We start from the raw sequence: 23,345 nt of genomic DNA on the forward strand, positions 1-23,345 counted from the left end.
CTACCCGACCTCCTAGGTTCCTCAGGAATATTAACCGTATAATCAGTTGGAGGTACAGCTTCCTCCATCTGTTCCTCGGTTGTTGGTTCTGGAATCTCCGACAGCTCGAAGGTTCTATTACTCGACTTGTTCTCGAGAAATTCTTTCTCTAAGAACGTCGCACTAGCCGCAACAAAAACTCGATGTTCGGTTGGAGAATAGAAGTAATGACCAAATGTTCCTTTTGGATAACCTATAAAGTATGTCTTGACCGATCGCGGGCCGAGCTTATCCTCGTGTCTCCACTTGACATAAGCCTCGCAGCCCCAAACCCGAATAAAGGACAAGTTAGGTACCGTTCCTTCCACATTTCATATGGAGTCTTGTCGATGACTTTAGACGGACTTCGGTTAAGTATAAGAGCGGTGACAAAAGAGCATAACCCCATAATGAATCAGGCACTACGGTGTGACTCATCATGGATCGAACCATATCAAGTAAGGTTCAATTTCTCCGTTCGGACACACCATTTAATTGAGGTGTTCCAGGTGGAGTTAACTGTAGAGCGATTCCACAGTCTTTCAGGTGTTGATCAAACTCATTTGAAATATATTCGCCACCCCGATCTGAACGGAGTGCTTTAATCTTTCTACCCATTGGTTCGTACCCTATTCTCGGTATTCCTTGAATTTCTCAAAGGATTCACTTTTATGCTTCATTAAGTAGACATATCCGTATCTACTCAAATCGTCCGTGAAAGTGATAAAATATCTATAGCCATCTCTAGCGGTAATTGAAATAGGTCCACATACGTCCGTATGTATGAGTCCTAATAGGTCACTAGCGCGCATTCCAACACCTTTGAAGGAAATTAGAGTCATCTTGCCAATGAGACATGATTCACACGTGCCATATGTAGAAAATCCGAATGAGGGAATAGTCCCATTATCGACGAGTTTCTTTACGCGTTTCTCATTTATGTGTCCCATTTGACAATGCCATAGATAGGTTTGATCTTTGTCACCAACCTTTAATTTCTTATTATTCATGTGTAATACTTCCGTGGTTTGATCTAAGATATAAAATCCATTCATGGAAACTGCTTTGCCATAAATCATTTCATTAAAAGAGAAAATACAACTATTATCCTTTATTGAAAATGTAAAACCGTCTTTAGCAAGTACGGAAACAGAAATAATGTTCTTAGATAAACTGGGTACTTAATGTGATTTATTTAATGATAACTCAAAACCACTAGGGAGTTGGATTACATATGTTCCCTTCGAGGCAGCAGCTACTCGTGCTCCATTCCCGACTCGCAGGTCCACATCACCTTTTTCTAGATGTATGATGTTCTTTAGGCCCTGCAAATCATTACACAGATGAGAACCACAACCAATATCTAGTACCCAAGTTCCGAAACTTGCATGGTTAATCTCAATCATATGAATATAAGATGACATACCAACAGAACGACGCGCCCGCCTTGATGTCCTCACGGTTGACGGGACAGTTCCTCCTCCAATGTCCAGTCTTGTGACAATGGTGGCACTCTATGCCACCGCCCTTGCTCTTTGTCTTGCCCTGTGAGCCACTAGTCTCACCAGGCACACTCTTACCGTTTCCTGGCTTCTTAAACTTTGGCTTACCTACAGTTAGGTCGCCATGAGCCTTGCCCTTACCTTTACTCTTGTTGTGAATCGTGAGAACATCCTGCTTCATGCTCCCACTCAATTTCATATCCTTCTCGGTCTGTACGAGAAGGGAGTGTAGCTCATGAGGACTCTTTTTCAAGTCATTCATGTAGTAGTTCGCCCTGAAAAGGGCAAAACCATCGTGAAGAGAATGAAGCATTCGGTCAATGACAATGCTCTCACTGATTCTACAATTCAGTGACTCCAGTTTCTCGACATTCTCAATCATGTGAAGAATGTGTGGGCTAACCGGTTGGCCCTTCTGGAGTTTCACATCAAAGAAGCGATAGGTATGCTCATATGTGATGATTCTCGGTGCCTTTGAGAACTCATTAGTGAGCGTGGTTAAAATCTTGTTTGCACCTTGGGCAATGAAGCGTCTCTGCAAATTGGTTTCCATTGCAAAGATGCGTACGTTCTTTATCGCACCCGCTTCCATAACGAAATCACTATAAGCGAGTGACTCGTTGGCTCCAGCATTTGGACCTGGGTTGACCGGTATTGGCTCAGTTAAATACCTGAGCTTACCGTCAGCAATGACAGCATTCCGTAGTGCCGCCTCCCAGTCCGCAAAGTTGGACCCATCATTCTTCAGTCGCGTGGATTGATTCATTTGGTCCATGAATACTTTTAGCCAGGATGAACGATCTAGTGTGGCACTAGGCATTGGGATTGCGTTATTTCCAGCCATTTGATGTAACAGTATTATTGATAATTAGCGTGTTCTACACTGGGAAAGAAGAATAAAATAATAAGCATGCATCGTTTTTATTTTAAGTCTAATGAACTAATGTCATAACGCGAAGACTCAAAAAACATTTATACAATTGACCTCCCTCAAGAATTATATAAATGAACCCAAGACTCAATTCTCTGTAAATTGATAAGCTAACCTGTTAGCTAATTCTACCGTTAGAATTCCTGGTCGATAAATTTCTGTAAATTCTATCTTTAGTCCATCATAATCACGAGAAACTCTTCGGACTATGATGTTGAGGTAAACTAAGTCAACACAAATACTTACCCAACGTAGAAGGGGTCATATTAGGCCTACCGACGAAGAAGGGACTCATAGATGTTTGCCTTTATAAAGACTAATCTCAATTTCCGGTTTTTAGAGGAAGATCCCATCAACTATTTTTAATTCATTTTAAGTGAACTATTATCTAGCATGCGAGAATGATTTAAACTAAAGTGATGGCTTAAAGACTGTGACATCTGCATGTCCATGAAAACTAACATACAACTATATGAGTCAATTTTCATGCATTTTAGTAGTAGGTGGTTTGGTTTTAGGCGGAATATGATGCAATTACTAGCATTTGAATGAAAAGCAATAAAATGAAAAACGTAAAAAAAAACAGTAAAAGTCCTAGTGTGGCCTATCTTATCAAAATGAACAATAAATACAAGTTTGGAATCCATCCTTGGACCCGAGAAGCTTGTCTTGATGTTCCATCTTGATCCATGTAGCGGGAGTGAGCTTGAATCTTCATCTTTAGTCTTCTTTGAAATTAAAATAATTAAAATTACATAATTGACCTATTAATTACATTCTAATTTCAAATCCCAAAACTAAAATAAAGGAGATTCGAGATCTCATAATTACATAAAAATTATGTTTCCTTCATTACGAAAACATAATTGACTAAGGCCACACTAAGTATTACAAAATACAACCGATTGCAAAAATAAATACGTAAATAAAATTCATTCATTCGATTCATTCAACAAAATTAAAAGCATCAACTAAAATAAATTAAACATTCATTACACAATTCATTAATTACGTTGATTAATTTATCCAAACCACCTATTTAAATTAAATTAAGTGACAATTCCGCAATTTAATCACATTAATTTCATTTCAATCCATATTAAACTTGTAATATGAATTCTATCCATCAAAATTTTAAACCGCTTTAAAATAACTCGGTATCATAAAATTGTGAACCGATTCACAATAACTAATTGACCAAAATAAAAAAAAACCAAAATCCAATGCTTTAAATATATCTCGGCCAAAAAAAAAAAAAACTTTCCTATTACCACTATGACACATTCAACTTATTGATATTAAATACAACTGATTATATTTAACTACGAATTAACAGATTAATTCGTCCAAACTAACCTTATATATATATATTTAATTAAATATAACTTATTATATTTAATTTACGAATTGACAGTTAATTCGTCTCAACTTAATATTATTTAATTTTCATTAAATAATTATCTCATCAATACATTGACTAACTTTTTAGTCATTTTGGGCATCAATGTAATTATATTTTTATAACCACATTTCTCAAATACGTTCTATAGGTGTGACCTTTAGGGACCAATTGATCACCGCCATCTGTATGATAATAACGTCAAACTTTCTAGCAAACCAACCGTTATTAGGTAAACGTTAATCAACGGATTAAATATACGAAGTATACCCTTGTGAACCTGTAAGAGATTTACAAATGTTATCACACTAATTTGTGGAGGACACCAGCTCCAACAGGGGTATACCATGAACCTTAACTTGTTGAAGCCAGTCGTAAGCGAACACGTAACCTCTGGCAACAGCAACTTTCTGTTTCCCCAGTAAATAGAACAGACGACAAGCCACCTTGTAATCGCCCTTCACGACAGCTTTAATCAATTAGTACACATACATTCACTACCTTTAATAAATTTCATAAGTAAAAAAGGTGTACTGAGATGAATAATTATAAACTAGAAGCTATTACCTTTTTTGGTGTAGAGAAGAACGTCTGATCATCAACTACCTCAATCTCATCCTGTGTCACGGCCTTCCTGGCTTCCTCTTCCTCTTAAACTGCCTGATATCGATCCTCGGCTCCCACCTCAGTCTCCTTTGCCATTTCCTTCTCGCTTGCCATGTCCTCCTCGGCTTCCTTCTTTACATTAACACTTGTCCATATAACACGTACTGATTTTACAAATCATATAACACATTGTATACATATTGATGTGATCAATATTTGAGCATATTTCGTCCCCAAATTAGCCTCGCTCCTATGTTTTTTAGTGCATATTTGGGTCATTTACTATCTTTAGTCCTTTGTTTTGCATATTCTTTGAGGTTTTGTTTCCGTGGTAGGAGAGGATTGCAAACCTTGTATTTTCATGGCAAAATAGAGCTAAATTGATCGAATCTAATGACCAAGCATCAAAGAGAAGACAAGACTAGAAGGCCTTTGTACATAATGTAGTAGATGGGCAATGATGAAGAAGATCCTTGCATCCCAGACAAAATCCCGGAGGATTGTTGGCAGAAGAAAAGAAGAAAAGAAGAAAAGGAAGCTGAGGCGGAACCCGCTCGTCCAAACCATCGGCACGCCCGTCCAACAGCTTCCCAGGACGCTCGTCCAAGCCACCCAGACGCCCGTCCAGCAACTCCCCAATCTGCCCGTCCCGACCCTTGGACGCTCGGATTCTACTCCAGAGGGACACATCCTCTTCTTCCTTCCATTGAAGATGCGCATATTTTTGGAAGACTAGCTAAAAGGAGACCCGCATCTTTTCTTGAGAGGAGCGATTCTTCAAGGACTTAATCGTCATTTAAGCCCTTAGTAACCCTAATTTGTGCACCTAATCCCCACTATAAATACCCCATTAGTCTAATTAGATTATCATGTTCTTCTTATCAATCTTTAGTGTAGTTTATATTATTCTAATCTCTCTTTAATCTTGTAATCAACTTCTAATCAAATATTAATACAAATATCATTTCCTTAATTTCTCTTTTGTTCATCTTTTATTTTGGGTAATTGAAGATTATTTGGGTTTATTGGGAGATTGACAACCTTCCATCAATCATCAAGTACTTCTTTTGTTCTTTGCATTATTATTTTGGAATCATCATTAGGTATAACTCTTTTAATCCCTTTTTAATTATTGTTAATCATCTTCATTTATTCATCATGTGTTGCTTTGTTAATATGATTGACAACCTTGTTAACATGTTAAACTTGATAATGAATGAGTAATTTCCTTAACTAGGGTTAATGGGTAATTAGGAGAAACCAATATGGGGGATGATTCATGCTTAATTTAATATGTTTTCATAATTTATTTGCTTGCTTGTTGTGATCTCAACTTATGCACATGTTATGTTTGATGAAATCCGAGCCTATGAATCCTTGCATTTTTTACCCATCACTTACCTTTTCAATGAGACTTGTAAGACATAAACCAACTCGAGTCTCATTAGACCATGCATATAGTTAAGTAGGGAGGATTAAGTCGACTTGTAGGTGTTGTACAATCTAATCGATTCGGCTCCGGGACCCAAACCTTCCTAGGATTGTAAGATATAAACCAACTCGATCCTATCACAACAATAATCGCTTGCTTATAATTTGAGAACATGTTTGTATGATCAATTCCCCATGAATCCCCTATGACCCCATGACACCCTAGTGCTTTTAATCAATTGTTTACATCTCATTTTAGTCATCTTGCTTGTTTACTTTTATTGTTATTTAGTTTAGTGATCTTCTCATCTCAACCCAAATTGTGACACCCCTAGACACCACTACTTGCAATCGAAAATCCTACATCAATACCCGTCCCTTGGGATCCGACCTTTACTTGCCTCTTTAATAATAGTAGAGTTGTTTGTGAAGTTATAAATATTGTTTTGGTCTAGGTGCTCCTAACGACAAGTAACCGAAATCTAAGCTCAAAGCGGACCGACCAAAAATGGCGTCGTTTCCGGGGACGGTGTTAACTTGATTTGATTTTCTTTGATTGTTATTAGTTGTGTCTTTCTTTACCTTGGGGAAGTAAAACTCCTCAAGGTTTGTTCTAATTATTTTCAAGTTATTTGATATTTTGCATGTCTAGAAGATCACAAGGTAACTTGTTACCCATTGATCACGAAATTGAAAGGACTTTGACAACCAATAGAAGACTTGCTAGAAACACTTTGAGAGGTATTGGTGAGGTTGTAGATATTCAAGCAAATACTATTGAGTTCATCAACCCTTTTGCAAGAGAAGGTGAGGAGAACCCAACACAAAATCGATCACACAATCAACCCACAATGCCTAAATTTTCATCACATTCCGTACCAACCGAGGAGAACCTACCCAATGGTACTCCCACACCACAACACTTAACCAGAAATTTCATTGCAAAATCCGCATTTATCCAATTAGTCGAAAGAAGCCAATTTGGGGGGATGCCTAGTGAAGACCCTCATTCCCACATGGACACTTTTTGTGACTATTGTGATGCGATTTCACAAACCGGAGTGACTCAAGACCAAATTCGATGGGTCTTATTTCCTTTTTCTCTAATTGGCACCGCAAAATAATGGTTGAAAAGCCTTGATAAGACCACTCTTGGAATTGACTCTTGGAAGAAGTTAGCTCTAGCTTTCTACAAAAAATTCTACCCTCCAGAAAAGAATAACATGCTAAGAGCTCAAATTACGGGTTTTAAGCAAAGGGACGAAGAATCTTTGTATGAAGCTTGTGAGCGATTCAAAGGAATTTGTCGCTCATGTCCTCCTCATGGACTTAGCGAGTGGTTCTTGGTACAATAATTTTGGAATCTTCTTTATGAAGAATCGAGAAACATTCTCAACATGGGATCAAATGGTATGTTCACCGAAGCTAACGATAATCAAACTTGGAACAAGATTGAGAAAATGGCGGTCCATAAATCACAATATAGTAGACCTCGCAAGGCTACTAGAGGAGGAAAGCATGAAGTGGACTCTATTACTCAATTGGGTGCTCAACTGAGTGCTCATATTGATACTATCAACTTGAAGTTCAAGAAGGCTATGGCTAAACTTGAAGAAGCCTCAAAATCACCAAAGCATCATGTTAATGCCATGGTGGCATCTTCATTAATCCCAAGTGGGATATGTGAGAATTGTGGAACTTTGGGACATGACCAAAGCGAATGTAGGGAACAAATGAGCAAGTGAATGCTTTTCAAGCATACAAAAGTGGTACCCCTTATTCCAACTATTACAATGAAAACAACAAATTCCACCCAAATATCTCATACAAAAGCCAAAATGTTCAAAACCCTCAACCAACATACACCCCACCTCCCATGAGAAACCAAAATCAACGACCATTTTTCTACCAAAACCAAGGTTATGAAAATCAAACTCCATACAATCAACAAAATGACCAAGGTTTTGATGTTCAAAAAGCGGTCCTCCAAATGCAAAAGAATCAACAAGAATTTTTCACTCAAATGCAAAAAGATAGCCAAGCAAAAGACATCACCATCAACAACATCCTAGCCCACACAAAAATGTTGGAAACCCAATTGACCCAACTAGCATCTTCAAATTCTCAAAGATAAAAGGGGCAATTACCACCGCAAAGTAATCCCCCAAGACATGAAACGGTTAGTGCCATTCACTTGAGGAGTGGTAGGAGATATGAAGGACCAAAGAAGCAAGTTGAGGATAAAGTTGTGGAAGCTAGTGACAAGGAAAGAGTTGTGCAAAACTCTAGGGAAGAAGAACCTACCAATCATGAAGTTTCAAAGAAATGTTAAGAAAAGGCCAAAGAGAAGGAGCCCATTGTGATTAGACTTCCATTCTCGAGTCGTCAAGCTAAGCTTAAGTTTGATGACCAACTTGGAAAATTCATGGAGATTGTGAAGAATTTAGAAGTCTCGATTCCTTTCACGGAATTGATCAATCACGTTCCGGCCTATGTAAAGTACATTAAGGACATCCTTACGAAGAAGAAATCAATCCGGAAGCTTGAGACTATTGCCTTCACTAAGGTGAGTAGTGCCATCCTTCAAGGGAGCTCACCTCCAAAACTCAGAGATCCGGGAAGCTTCTCCATTCCATGCACTATTGGTGACACTACAATCAACAAAGCTCTATATGACCTTGGGGCAAGTGTTAGTGTCATGCCATATTCGGTTAGCAAGAGGCTAGGAATGGGAGAACTCAAATGTACCAACATCACGCTTCAAATGGCGGATAGATCAACAAAGACACCTTTAGGGATATGGGAAGATGTTCCCGTGAGAATTGGAAAATTCTTCATCCCGGTGGATTTTGTTATTGTTGACATGAAAGAAGACTCCAACATCCCTATTATCTTAGGAAGACCTTTCTTGCACACTGCGGGAGCGGTGATCGATGTAAAGCATGGATAACTCACCCTTGAAGCGGGAGATGAAACCATCACTTTCAATCTTGACAAGACCATGAGAGCTCCTCGATTGCATAAGCCGTGCTTTATGGTTGATCACTATAGCCGGAAGGATGATAGGAAAAAGTTGGAATGGAAAATGAAAGTGGATGATGGTCCATCAAAAGAGCAAGGAAATAGCGACAATGAGAGCTTGAAAAGCTCACTCATGATAAGTGAAGAAGATGGCCTCATTGGCCAAGACAAGAACGAAGGAGAGTTGTCTCTATCAACTAAAGAAATTTTTAATGATCAAGTAGACGAAGTTTGTGGTCTTTGGGATGATGAGTTCGAAGGGATATTCAATCCCTATATTGGTAATGATATGAACCAAGATCATCATTGAGAACAACAAGTGCAAAAATCTATTGAGGACATTTATCATGATAATGAGTAAGCTTTCGACTACTTCTTCAAGGTGTTGAGTAACATCAACAACACCTTGAACATGCCCCCTTGACATCTCACATTGGATGAGAGTTTGGTCGAGTCCTCCCTAAACCACCATTTGTAAATATTCTAACTCCCTAACTCCCTAACTTGTATTTTAATTATTACATTGCATTTTTGTCATTTTTGGGTTTGTATTCTTGTGCCTTGATCAAGATATTCATCATTTTGAGAGAAGTGAGGGAGGGACTTATGATTTTATTAATGTGTAGTGCTTTACCTTAGTGTGGGGATAGCAATTGCCTAGGCTATTCATGCCTTTGTAGTGCCCCTACAATGAAGAACATGAGAATTGAAGATTGATAATGACACGGGTTACGAAGTACCCACGGATGGACCTGAATCCGTGTGGTCAAGGACGAATCCGAGCGTCCAAACGGATAATCCGCTCGTCCTGAAGAACCCGAGCGTCCAAGGTCACCGGACGCTCGTCTGGTAGAGCTGCAGAATACAAAAGACTGGTCTGTAAAAGAATCCGAGCGTCTCAGCTGAGAATCCGCTCGTCTCATTTTGGACGGCCGTCCTTCACAAAAGACGCTCCTCTTTTTAGTGGCAAAAATCTGGGATTTTATCTGTAAAGGAATCCGACCGTCCACCTAGAAAGGCGCTCGTCCCTACCCAGGAATTCGCTCATCTTAGAAGCAAGACGCTCGTCCTGTGGCGTCTTTTCCTGAGCCAAACATTAAAGAATCCGCCCGTCCCAATGCCTGGTCCGCTCGTCCTCTACTGCACTTTCAAATATAACGGTTCATTTTAAACCCCTTTCTCCCATTCATTCTCATTTCTTCAACATACAAACACTACCCACTACCTAAAAACCCCCAAAACCCTCATCCTCTCTATCAACAAAATCAAATTTCCTCAACCAAACTCAACAAAATCAAATCCAAACTTCCTCACAACAAAAATTAATCACTCCTTTTGCAACAACAAGTGACTCAAACACCAAAATCTTCAACCTTTGAGTCGATTTTTAGGATACAAAGCAACATTCATTCATCCTAAATCGATTTGGGTATAACTAAAAATTGAAGATTTCAATCTTTTATTGGTGTAATCAAGCAAAGGAGAATGGCAAGAACTAAAGGAGGTACAAATGCACCCCCAAAGAAGACACTTTCCAAAAGGCAACTAGCTCTTCAAGCAAAACAATTGTCAAAGGCATTGGTAGTCCATGAGGCAAGGTTGGAGGTTCAACAACAAGGTTCCCCTATGGAAGATACAACATCAACAACTCCGGTCATTGAACAATTATCTAATTATCCGGAGGTAACTTTCACTTCCGGCTCTCACAGGGAGAAATTCGTTCTCTTTGTAGGGAAATATCCGTAAAATTCCCTTAAAATTAAGGATTATAACGCAAATTTAACATGTGAATAATTGTCATAAACGAAAAACAAGAGAAAACGATAAGAGAATAAAATCAACCTCGGGTTCTTTGTGAATTCGGCCGAAGAACAGAAATCAATATAGATTTCCTCCTAATCGTTGCACCCAAGATCGTCTGAGACTATGCCCCTTGTGCTAGAAATTGCTCTCTAATTGCCTTGCAATATTGAGAGAGCCTTTTGTGAAGTTTTGATGAGAGATTTAGGATTTTCAGAGAAAAATGCTCCAAAATCCCTAATTTTCTTTCAAATGAGATGATTAGGTCAAAAGGAGAGAAAGCTCTCCTTTTGTTCATTCTCGGCCAAACCGTGACGTAGGGAGGGAGTGGGCTTTCCACTTTCTCCTTATTTTAACTCGTGGTCCGACTCGAATCACTGAATGTATATGACGAGTTTTAATTATAAATTGTCACTCGATATCGGATAATAAAATATCGACTAGTAACATGAATTAGTCGACATATTAATACATGTCCGACAATGACAATATTGTATAATTAATTAATTCAATATACATTAATCAAATATAATCGTTTATATTCAATTTACGAATTAACCGCCTAATTCGCCTTAGCCCGTATTATTTAATCCGTATTAAATAATTATCTCAACATCGCGTTTGACTAATTATTAGTCAATAACTCCGACTAACCGCTTAGTCATATTTAGGCATCAACATGACTGTATTTTCATACCGTCACATCTCTCAAACGTATCCTATAGGTGTGACTTTTAGGGACCAGTTGATCACCGCCATCTGTATGACAATAACGTCAAACTTATCTAGCAAGCCAACCGTTATTGATAAACGTGGACCAACTGATAATAATACAAAAGTATACCCTTTAATCCTTTTATAGATTTATATGTCATTGCTCTAACTGTGGATGACACCAGCCCCAACAAGCTCCCACTTGTCCGTACAAGTGTACGTGCAATAACGTTATCCGCACTAACTGGAGGACACCGACTCCAACAAACTCCCACTTGTCCGTACAAGTGTATGTGCGATAACCGATTCTCATATCCATTTAAAATTTCTCCCACTCAATGTAAAACAATTTGCAGATCCGTATCCGCAAAGGTCGTATTTTACAATCGATCTGTATCAAGAGTGGTTTCCCCGACTAGAGAGTAACTTAACTGATAAAACGAATCCGTATTCGAGCATGGCCATGCATTTCGATTCTGACTCCTCGAGTGGCCCCGAGAAATATCGAGTACCTGATAAAGGCTGAATATTTCCTTCAACTCGACTCTTGCCGATCTAAGCACAGCATGAAATGACCCAGAAAAAATCTACTTGGCCCCCTGTTACGGATGACCGTGAGAAAGAAACCAAAGTCACCCAAAATCTGCCTTAATCTTAAGAGACAGTCGATAGTCAAAAGAATCGACTCTTAGGATCACCATGGAGGTCCTATCCACGACCTGGCACCGAATGTTATAAAACATTTAGGACTCCACGTCGTTGTCACAATTGTGTCCTACGAGATATCCGTATAACTCGCCTCTGTGATTGGTCAGTCAACCGTTTGACTTATGGCTCGTTGAACCCACCATCAACCAACGTCACAAAATAATTGCCAGAGTTATCAACTCACTTGGGCAATTAAGGACCAAAAATATAATGTTTGTTCAGTTCACTTTGTGGTGTTCAAAATTGTCGTACAACTCCACATGAAAAACAAAATATATAAATATCAAAATGATGATGTCGTATAGAGTACACAAGAAAATGAATCTAATCCATAAAAGAGTACTACAACTCAGGAACACGTTTAATTCCCATGGAATTAACATGCCCTTCATGCTTATCTTGTCGTAATAGTTTAGTGAGAGGATATGCTATATTATCATCTGTAGCAATCTTTTCTATCACTACCTCCTTTTGCTCTACGTAATCTCGGATTAGATGAGCTTTCCGTTGTACATGTCTAGACTTGTTGCTAGACTTAGGCTCCTTAGCTTGGAAGATGGCACCTCTATTGTCGCAATAGATGGTGATCGGGTCATTCGAACTAGGCACTATAGATAGTCCTTGTAAGAATTGACGCATCCATATCACTTCCTTTGCAGCTTCAGACGCGGCATAGTACTCGGACTCAGTCGTAGAATCTGCTGTAACACTTTGTTTGGACTCTTCCGGTGATCAGCAGCGCCATTAAGAGTAAAAACGAATCCAGTCGAGATTTCGAGTCATCTCGATCCGTTTGGAAGCGGCATCTGCAGAACCGGTTGCGCATAGCTTTTGATCGCCTCCATAAGTCAATGCCCAATCTTTAGTCCTCCGTAGGTACTTAAGAATGTTGTGTGACCATCCAATGTGATTCACCGGATCTTTGTTGGAATCGACTTGTCATACTCAATGCATATGCCACGTCCGGACGTGTGCATATTATGGCATACATGATTGATCCTATAGCCGAAGCATAAGGAATCCGGGTCATGCGCTCTTTCTCTTCCGGTGTCTCTGGTGCCTGAGACTTGCTCAAATGCACCCCTGGAGCCATAGGAAGAAACCCCTTTTTGGAGTTAGTCATGCTGAATCTCTCTAGAATCTTGTCTATATAAGATTCCTGACTGAGAGATAACATCCGACGTGATCTATCTCGATAGATACGGATGCCCAAAATTCTTTGTGCCTCACCCTGATCTTTCGTCTGGAAATGGTTCTTCAACCATACTTTACCGAAGTTAAGAGAGGTATGTCATTCCCAATCAGGAGTATGTCATCAACATACAATATTAGGAAGACAATCTTACTCCCACTCGACTTGATATATAGACATGGTTCCTTGACCGATCGAGTAAATCCATTTTCTTTTATCACTTGGTCGAAACGATGATTCCAACTCTGAGAAGCTTGCTTAAGTCCATAAATGGAACGCTTAAGCTTGCACACTTTCTTAGGATGTTCAGGATCGATGAAACCTTCGGGTTGTACCATGTACAACTCTTCCTCCAAATAACCGTTTAAGAAGACGGTTTTCACATCCATTTGCCAAATTTCATAGTCATGAAAAGCGGAAATCGCTAAGATAATCCGAATGGAACGCAGCATGACTACGGGTGCAAAAATTTCATCGTAGTGCAAACCTGGCACTTGGGTGAAACCCTTAGCAACTAGTCGTGCTTTATAGATATCTTGTTGACCTTCCACAGAATGCTTTATCTTGTAAAGCCATTTGCATTGAAGGGGACGAACCTTAGCAGGAAAGTCAACAAGATCCCATACGTTGTTCTCATACATGGAGTCCATCTCGGATTGCATGGCCTCAAGCCATAGCTTTGAGTCGGAACTAGTCATGGCACCTTAAAAGGTTGCGGGTTCACTACTCGTTAAGAGTAGAATGTCATCTATGTCATGTTCCTCGACCATACCAATGTATCTGTCCGGAGGAATAGAAACTCTACCCGACCTCCTAGGTTCCTCAGGAATATTCACCGCAGCCGGGATTGAAGGAACTGGTTCCTCCAATGGTTGCTCGGCATTTGGTTCTGGAATCTCCGATAGCTCGAAGGTTCTATTACTCTTCGCGTTCTCGAGAAATTCCTTCTCTAAGAATGTCTCACTAGCCGCAACAAATACACGTTGTTCGGTTGGCGAATAGAAGTAATGACCAAATGTTCCTTTAGGATAACCTATAAAGTATGTCTTGACCGATCGCGGGCCGAGCTTATCCTCGTGTCTCCACTTAACATAAGCCTCGCAGCCCCAAACCCGTATAAAGGACAAGTTGCGGACCGTTCCCTTCCATAGTTCATATGGAGTCTTATCAACAGCTTTAGACGGAGTTCGGTTAAGTATTAGAGCAGCTGACAGAAGAGCATAACCCCATAATGAATCAGGTAATACGGTGTGACTCATCATGGATCGAACCATATCAAGTAGTGTTCGATTTCTCCGTTCGGACACACCATTCAACTGAGGTGTTCCAGGTGGAGTTAACTGTAAGGCGATCCCACAGTCCTTAAGGTGTTGATCAAACTCGTGTTAAAGATACTCGCCACCACGGTCTGATCGTAGTGTTTTAATCTTTCCACCCAGTTGGTTCTGTACCCGATTCTGGTATTCTTTGAATTTCTCAAAGGACTCACTTTTATGCTTCATCAAGTAGACATAGCCATATCTACTTAAATCGTCCGTGAAAGTGATGAAATATGTATAGCCTTCTCGTGCGGTGATTGACATAGGTCCACACACATCCGTGTGTATGAGTCCTAATAGGTCAGCAGCGCGCATTCCAACACCTTTGAAGGAAATTCGAGTCATCTTACCAATGAGACATGATTCACACGTGCCAAATGATTGAAAATCAAAGGCCGAGATAGCTCCATTCGTATGATTTTGTTTAACGCGTTTCTCATTAATGTGTCCCATACGGCGGTGCCATAGATAAGTTTGATCTTTGTCACCAACCTTTAACTTTTTATTCATTACGTGCAATATTTCGTGGGTCTCGATCTAAAACATAAATTCCATTCATGGAGACCGCCTTGCCATAAATCATATCGTGTAATGAGAAAATGCAGCTATTATTCTCTATTACAAATGAAAAACCAAGTTTGTCAAGTGCAGAAACTGAAATAATGTTTTTGGATAGACTGGGTACATAATAGCAGTTATATAAAAATAACTCAAATCCGCTAGGAAGCTGGATCACATATGTTCCCCTTGAGACCATGACCACTCGTGCTCCATTCCCAACACGCAGTCCACCTCACCCTTTACGAGGGGTTCGATGTTTCGGAGCCCCCGCACATGATTGCACGAGATGAGAACCACAACCAAGATCTAGTACCCAAGTTCCGTAACTTGCGTGGTTAATCTCAATCATATGAATAAAAGAAGAAGAAGAAGACATACCAACAGGAGTAACGCGACCTGCTTTTATGTCCTCATGGTATACAGGACATGTACGCCTCCAATGCCCAGTCTTGTGGCAATGATGGCATTCCATGTTACCTGTCTTGCTCTTTGTCGCGCCTAGTGAGGTGCTCGACTCACCAGGCCCACTCTTACTTGATCCTGACTTCTTAAACTTCGGACACCCTCGCTACGTCCGCCCGAGCTTTGCCCTTACCCTTGCCCTTGTTTGACACAACGAGAACATCCTGTTTCATGCTCCCACTAAACTTCATGTCCTTCTCGGTCTGTACGAGAAGGGAGTGTAGTGCATGAGGACTTTTCTTCAAATCATTCATATAGTAATTGGCTCTAAAGAGCGCAAAACCATCGTGGAGTGAATGAAGCATGCGGTCAATCACGATGTTCTCACTGATCTTACAATCAAGTGCCTCCAGTTTCTCGACATTCTCAATCATGCTGAGAATGTGTGGGCTAACCGGTTGGCCCTTCTGGAGTTTCGCCTCAAAGAAGCGACAGGTATGCTCATAGGTCACAATTCTCGGTGCTTTCGAGAATTCCTTAGTGAGCGTGGTGAAAATCTTGTTTGCACCTTGGGCTATGAAGCGTTTCTGAAAATTGGATTCCATTGCAAAAATGAGTACGTTCTTTATCGCACCCGCTTCCTTGACGAAATCGCTATACGTGGCGATCTCGTTAGCTCCAGCCGTGGGGCCTGGGTTTGGCGGGATGGGCTCTACCAGATATTTGAGCTTCCCATCAGCAATGGCAGCATTCCGTAATGCCGCCTCCCAGTCTGCGAAGTTTGATCCATCATTCTTCAGTCTAGTAGACTGATTCATCTGATTCAGGAAGATCCGAAGCCAGGACTCACGGTCCAATGTGGCACTTGGCATTGGGTCGTCCGTACGGCCAGCCATTTTGTTATTAGAAGTTTAAATGATCGTGATCTACACTGAAAAAAAAAAGGAAAAACAAAACGAAATAAGCAACTCATCGTGGTGATTTAAGTCTATTTAAAATTCATTTTAACGTGTAGACTCATTGCACTTGTATAATCGATCTACCTCAAGAATTATACAAATGATCCCAAGACTCAATTTCCGTAAATTGATAAGCCAACTGTTTAGCTAGTTCTACCGTTAGAACTCTTGGTCGATAGATTTCCGTAAATCCTTTCTATAGTCCACCATAATCACAGGATCGTACGAGTGACCATAGTGTTGAGATAAAATAGGTCAATCAGTTCCAACTTACCCGACGTAGAAGGGGTCATATTATGCCTACCGACGAAGAAGGGATTCATTGGAGTTTGACCTATAAAGACTATTCTCAATTTTTGGTTATACGAGGAAGATCCCATCAACTTAGTTTTAATTCATTTTAAGTGAACGAAAAACTAGCATTACGTGAATGAATTAACTTAGGTGATGGCTTATAAATTCGTGTGACATCTGTATGTCATAGAAAACTAACGCGTGACCTCTATATGAGTCAGTTTTCATGCAAATATTTGGTGGTTTGGTTTTAGGCGGAATATGATGCAAACTATCGTTACGATGAAAAACATAAAACAAAATTAAAACGTATATAAAAGTCCTAGTGTGGCCTATCCTAGCAAAATGAACATAATACAACTTTGGAATCCACCGTTGGACCCGAGAAGCTTGTCTTGATGTTCCATCTTGATCCATGTAGCGGGAGTGAGCATCCGATCTCCATCTTTGGTCTTCTCAAAATTACAATTTAAAATTTACAAAATATAAACCTATTTACATTCTAAATTAAAACTGTAATTACAAGGAAAAATCCAAAACGGAGATGCGAGATCTCAAAATACAACCGAGACCGTGTTCCATCATTACGGTAACACGTTCTACTAAGGCCACACTAAGTTACAACCGTTTGTAAAATTAAATACGTAATAAAAATATATATATATATATATATATATATATATATATATATATATATATATATATATATATATATATATATATATATATATATATATATATGGTATTCAAAAGTAACGATAAATAAAAATGCATCAACTAAAACAAAATTTATCCGTGACATAATTCTGTAATTATGTTAAATTTATCCAAACCACCTTTTAACAATTAAAATTATGTGACAAAACCGCTTCTATCAACTTAATTTTAATTCATGATAATCCGTTACTTTAAATTGCTTTAAAATAACTAAATGGTACGTGAGTGAACCGTTTCACTATCAAGCGAGTGCACAAAATCCGTATTATGTACATATCATGGCCGAAAAAAAATAAAAACACGATTTTTTTTTTCTTCTTTCACGGCTGGACCGTGATCAAAACACAATTTTTTTTTTTTTTTTTTTTTTTTTTCAGCAGCTCATGCCGAGAGCATTGGTAAAACCAAACATAATCGATTTGACAAAAAAACATCAATAGCAATTTAAACCTAATCCGTATTAAATTAAATCTGCAATTGACAAAACCTTAACATATTGCTATAAAGACGGATTATAATAACAATATGCAAAAACAAATCGAAAAACAAAACCTATTGTTTGATCAGTTCGGCCGACTTGAAAACAACAGCACGAAAAAAAAAAACAACCAGCCGTGTAAAAAGAAAATCTGCCGCACGGTTTTCAATGCAAAAAAAATTATCGATTCAAATCGTTTTATGAAAATCACAATGAAAAATTTACGTGGCCTCGCTCTGATACCACTTGTAGGGAAATATCCGTAAAATTCCCTTAAAATTAAGGATTATAACGCAAATTTAACATGTGAATAATTGTCATAAACGAAAAACAAGAGAAAACGATAAGAGAATAAAATAAACCTCGGGTCCTTTGTGAATTCGGCCTAAGAACAGAAATCAATATAGATTTCCTCCTAATCGTTGCACCCAAGATCGTCTGAGACTATGCCCCTTGTGCTAGAAATTGCTCTCTAATTGCCTTGCAATATTGAGAGAGCCTTTTGTGAAGTTTTGATGAGAGATCTAGGATTTTCAGAGAAAAATGCTCCAAAAACCCTAATTTTCTTTCAAATGAGATGATTAGGTCAAAAGGAGAGAAAGCTCTCCTTTTGTTCATTCTCGGCCAAACCGTGACATAGGGAGGGAGTGGGCTTTCCACTTTCTCCTTATTTTAACTCGTGGTCCGACTCGAATCGCTGAATGTATATGACGGGTTTTAATTATAAATTGTCACTCGATATTGGATAATAAAATATCGACTAGTAACATGAATTAGTCGACATATTAATACATGTCCGACAATGACAATATTGTATAATTAATTAATTCAATATACATTAATCAAATATAATCGTTTATATTCAATTTACGAATTAACCGCTTAATTCGCCTTAGCCCGTATTATTTAATCCGTATTAAATAATTATCTCAACATCGCGTTTGACTAATTATTAGTCAATAACTCTGACTAACCGCTTAGTCATATTTAGGCATCAACATGACTGTATTTTCATACCGTCACATCTCTCAAACGTATCCTATAGGTGTGACTTTTAGGGACCAGTTGATCACCGCCATCTGTCTGACAATAACGTCAAAATTATCTAGCAAGCCAACCGTTATTGATAAACGTGGACCAACTGATAATAATACAAAAGTATACCCTTTAATCCTTTTAGAGATTTATATGTCATTGCACTAACTGTGGAGGACACCAGCCCCAACACTCTTTGCTAAGAAAACCATCATGCCTACTAAGTTTATTTGTGAAGATGCATTGTCAAAATTGGGTGTTCTTAAACAAACCAAAACCTTCTTTGAGTCTATGGGATTGGGTAAATTGTTTACGATGAAAGAATTGACATACCCCTCCCTCACCTTGGAATTTTTAAGTTCTTTGAAAGTCACAATGGTAGTGGAGACTCGAACCAACATCGAGTTTCGTCTTGAAAATGTTGATAGACGCATAACTTATGGCGAATTGGGTAAGATATTAGGCCTTAGTTATAATCCGAAATATACAAAGACTCCTATCAAGTATGACCCCGCTCCTCTTTGGATGGCAATTTCCGGAAAGAAATTCGTGCGCTTTCATGATTGTCATGCTCTCTTAGTCCACCATCCGGGCATTAGAGTATGGCACAAGGTCATTGGGAATACTTTAATAGCTAGAAATGGCAAAAATCAGCTTACCAAACTCGATTGTATTCTTCTTGAGTTGGCCTTGAACATTGGGAGGGAATTTACCAAGCCATACAATGCTCTAAGACTTTTGGTTGAATGATGGCTTAATGTCTATTGTGGCAAAGAAGGCGCCGCCTTTATTGTCAATGGAGGACTAGTTACCCATTTGGCTAGGCATTTTAACCGGGATTTCAACAAAAACAACACTTATGTGCCGGTTAAAGGAGGCCATCTTGTTGATATGGACACCATGATTCACAAGTTCAAGTGGGTCATGCACGACACTCTTGACGACAAATATGGGTGGTTAACAAATGAAGCTAGATCCTTCACCTTGCCTTCCAAAATTTACCGATTGAATGTTCAACGACCGAACTACCTTCTCCCACTCTCTGAAGAGACCGAGTATATCATTCAACAACAAAGGGGCGAAATTGCCGAGCCCTCCTCCTCCATTATCACCCCACCTTACCCATTTGAATATCAAGAGTTCAAAACCAAGGAAGTCGAAGTGGGAAATGACTACTTGACACTACTCATGAGGGAAATGCACAACCAAGTTTACAATGATAGAGTGGATGCTTACAAGGCCCAATATTCGCACCTCCTACATCAAGTTAGGCAAGGACTTCTTGATCCGTCTTGTCCTTTACCTAGTTGGGCGGATAGGGAAGTATTCTTTCCTAGCATTCCTAGTGGTGGTAGACCGGGTGGAGAGGAGATGTTTGTTGGAGAGGGTGGTGACCAAGAAGAGGTTTAAGAAGAAGAGGTTCAAGAAAAAAAAGCTCAAGAAGAGGAAGAGGAAAGTGAGGAAGAACAAGCAAGTGAAAGTGAGAGTGGACATGATTCCACATCTATGGAGGTTGATGATGCCTCAAGAGATGATGATGATGATGATGATACAATGGGTGAGGATTAGCAAACTTTGGAGGCTCCTACTTTCTTACACCTCCCTTACGGTTTGTCTACTTCTCTTGTTTTTAATTTTATCTTGATCATTTATTTTGTGGAGTCCTAGAAACATTAGAGGACTAACACCTTGGCTTCATTAAGGTGTTCTTTATCTTTGTTCCCGACTTGTAAAATCCAAAATGACAATCTTTAGTTTCATGCATTGCATTCCATGTGCATAAACTCCCCCGAAATTTATGACATTAGAAATAATGTCTTTTTTGGTTTGGGGAAGTCTATGCATATGCATCGGGAGCTAATTTAAATTATGCTCTCCGCCATAACAAAAACACATGCACCATATAGTGTAGTTTGCATTTAGTTTAGAAATCATGCATATTCATTGCACAATTTCCTATCGTATTGGCCATTGAGGACAATGCCCATACTAGTGTGGGGATGGGAAATTTTAACTTGACTCGACTTTTATTGAAAATTCAAAAAAAAAAAAATATCAAAAATTTCGAAAAATCCAAAAAATTTGAAAAATTGAAAAAATCAAAAACATGTTCATTCCTTTTTAGTATAGATTTGTATATATTGTGTTTGTTCATCCTTGTTCACATTGATCGACTACGCCACATCCGAGACATGAGTATATTGAACACCGCATGGTATGATCTTTCCAATCTCCTTTTTCCTCTTTATGTTAATGACTATGTGGCTTTATTTTGATTGATGCGGTAAAAACAATGTGAATTTAGGATTGCATTTAGATTATTTGGCATATTAGTTGGTAGAAGCATATGCATTAGGATGTATATATATGTTAGTTGCATCATGGCATATAGTTGCATTTAGGAAAAATTTTGTGAAACCGTCTATTTGGGAAGCTTGACAAGTGTATATAGGCTCTAGTAGATGCTTTTTCTTCTTAAGACTTTACTTGTTAGAATATTTGTAAAACACCCTAGGATGTGTCATGCTAGTATCCTTTGACCCATGGATTAAGGCCTAGTCAAGAGTACCTTGTGGTGTGATAACTCCTTGGCTACCGTTTATTCCAAGGTGACCCTTGAAACCATACAACCATCATTCATCCATGTTCTACCATACATTTTGTCATCAAAGGGAATGGGCACAAAAAGAAATTGTTCAAAAAAATTGAGTTCAAGAAATGAAATGAAAAGTCAAAAAAGTTTGCAAATGCATCAAAAGAAAAGAGGAGTAACAAAAATAAAAACTCCTATGCTTCAAATATAAGGCACCCTCGTTACTAAATGGAGTGACTTTTAAAATATTCAAAAGAAAATGCAAAAAGTTGAAAAGTTGTCAAGTATTGAAAAGCCAAACATCAAAAGAAATGGCAAAAAGAAAGTGTTCTCAAATGTCAAATGCCACAAGAAATTGGGGGGAAAACAACAACAAAAAGCAAACTCCCAAATGAAACTCAATTACTATGGATCCCTTTATCTATCGTATCCATTTTTTGTGTATGGTAGAGAGGGGACGACCCTTCTTCTTGTCTATGCAAGAAGGGGAATTCCGCGATCCTCCAGTGTTTGTAACACCATAGGGAGTCTATTCTTGATAAAAGAATTTAACGATTGAGGACAAAGGTACCCTAGCTTGACACAACTTGGAGGTGATTTATTGGTATCCTTCTAGGCTTAGCAGTTTGAAGAAACCATATCTATGAAGGAGTGTGTACCCTTGAATTGCTTCCCCTTTAGATAATTTCCACCACTTAGATGAGGAAAGTGGCTATTCTTTTGTAGATGCATCCATTACTTGATTTTGTGTGCTTTAATGCTTGGATGTGTCGCCATTTTGGCAAGACCCGCCTTGCCTTGCAAGAAGGCATCCTACCTCATGGTTGTCTTGTTGTGAGTTGAAGGGGCGGAGTGAGACCCGCTAATTGTTTCATATCGGTTATATTAGTAGGATAGTTTAAATAAAGGTCCTAGTTTTGTCACCTCTTTACTCGGGACGAGCAAAGGTTCGGTTTGGGGATATTTGATGTGATCAATATTTGAGCATATTTCATCCCCGAATTAGCCTCGTTCCTATGATTTTTAGTGCATATTTGGGTCATTTACTATCTTTAGTCTTTTGTTTTGCATATTCTTTGAGGTTTTGTTTCCTTGGTAGGAGAGGAGTGCAAACCTTGCATTTTCATGGCAAAATAGAGCTTAATTGATCGAATCTAATGACCAAGCATCAAAGAGAATACAAGACTAGAAGGCCTTTGTACATAATGTAGTAGATGGGCAATGATGAAGAAGATCCTTGCATCCCCGACAAAATCCCGGAGGATTGTTGGAAGAAGAAAAGAAGAAAAGAAGAAAAGGAAGCTGAGGCGAAATCCGCTCGTCCAAACCCTCGGGATGCCCGTCCAGCAGATTCGCAGGACGCTCGTCCAAGCCACCCAGACGCCCGTCCAGCAACTCCCCAATTCGCCCGTCCCGACCCTTGGACGCTCGGATTCTACTCCAGAGGGACACGTCCTCTTCTTCCTTCCATTGAAGATGCACATATTTTTGGAAGACTAGCTAAAAGGAGACCCGCATCTTTTCTTGAGAGGAGCGATTCCTCAAGGACTTAATCGTCATTTAAGCCCTTAGTAACCCTAATTTGTGCACCTAATCCCCATTATAAATACCCCATTAGTCTAATTAGATTATCATGTTCTTCTTATCAATCTTTAGTGTAGTTTA

The 23,345-nt window shown here is 39.0% G+C and overlaps 1 non-coding gene across 1 annotated transcript; it reads right to left on the bottom strand.

Moving 5' to 3' along the window:
• Positions 1-7,110: 7,110 nt before the first annotated feature.
• Positions 7,111-7,217, bottom strand: LOC141593786 (small nucleolar RNA R71). The gene has a single exon (XR_012521850.1). It is a non-coding gene; the product is annotated as a small nucleolar RNA R71 (small nucleolar RNA).
• Between the last annotated feature and the right edge of the window lie 16,128 nt (positions 7,218-23,345).

The sequence above is a fragment of the Silene latifolia genome, chromosome 7, assembly GCF_048544455.1.
Source record: "Silene latifolia isolate original U9 population chromosome 7, ASM4854445v1, whole genome shotgun sequence".
In the NCBI taxonomy this organism is placed as follows: Eukaryota; Viridiplantae; Streptophyta; class Magnoliopsida; order Caryophyllales; family Caryophyllaceae; genus Silene; species Silene latifolia.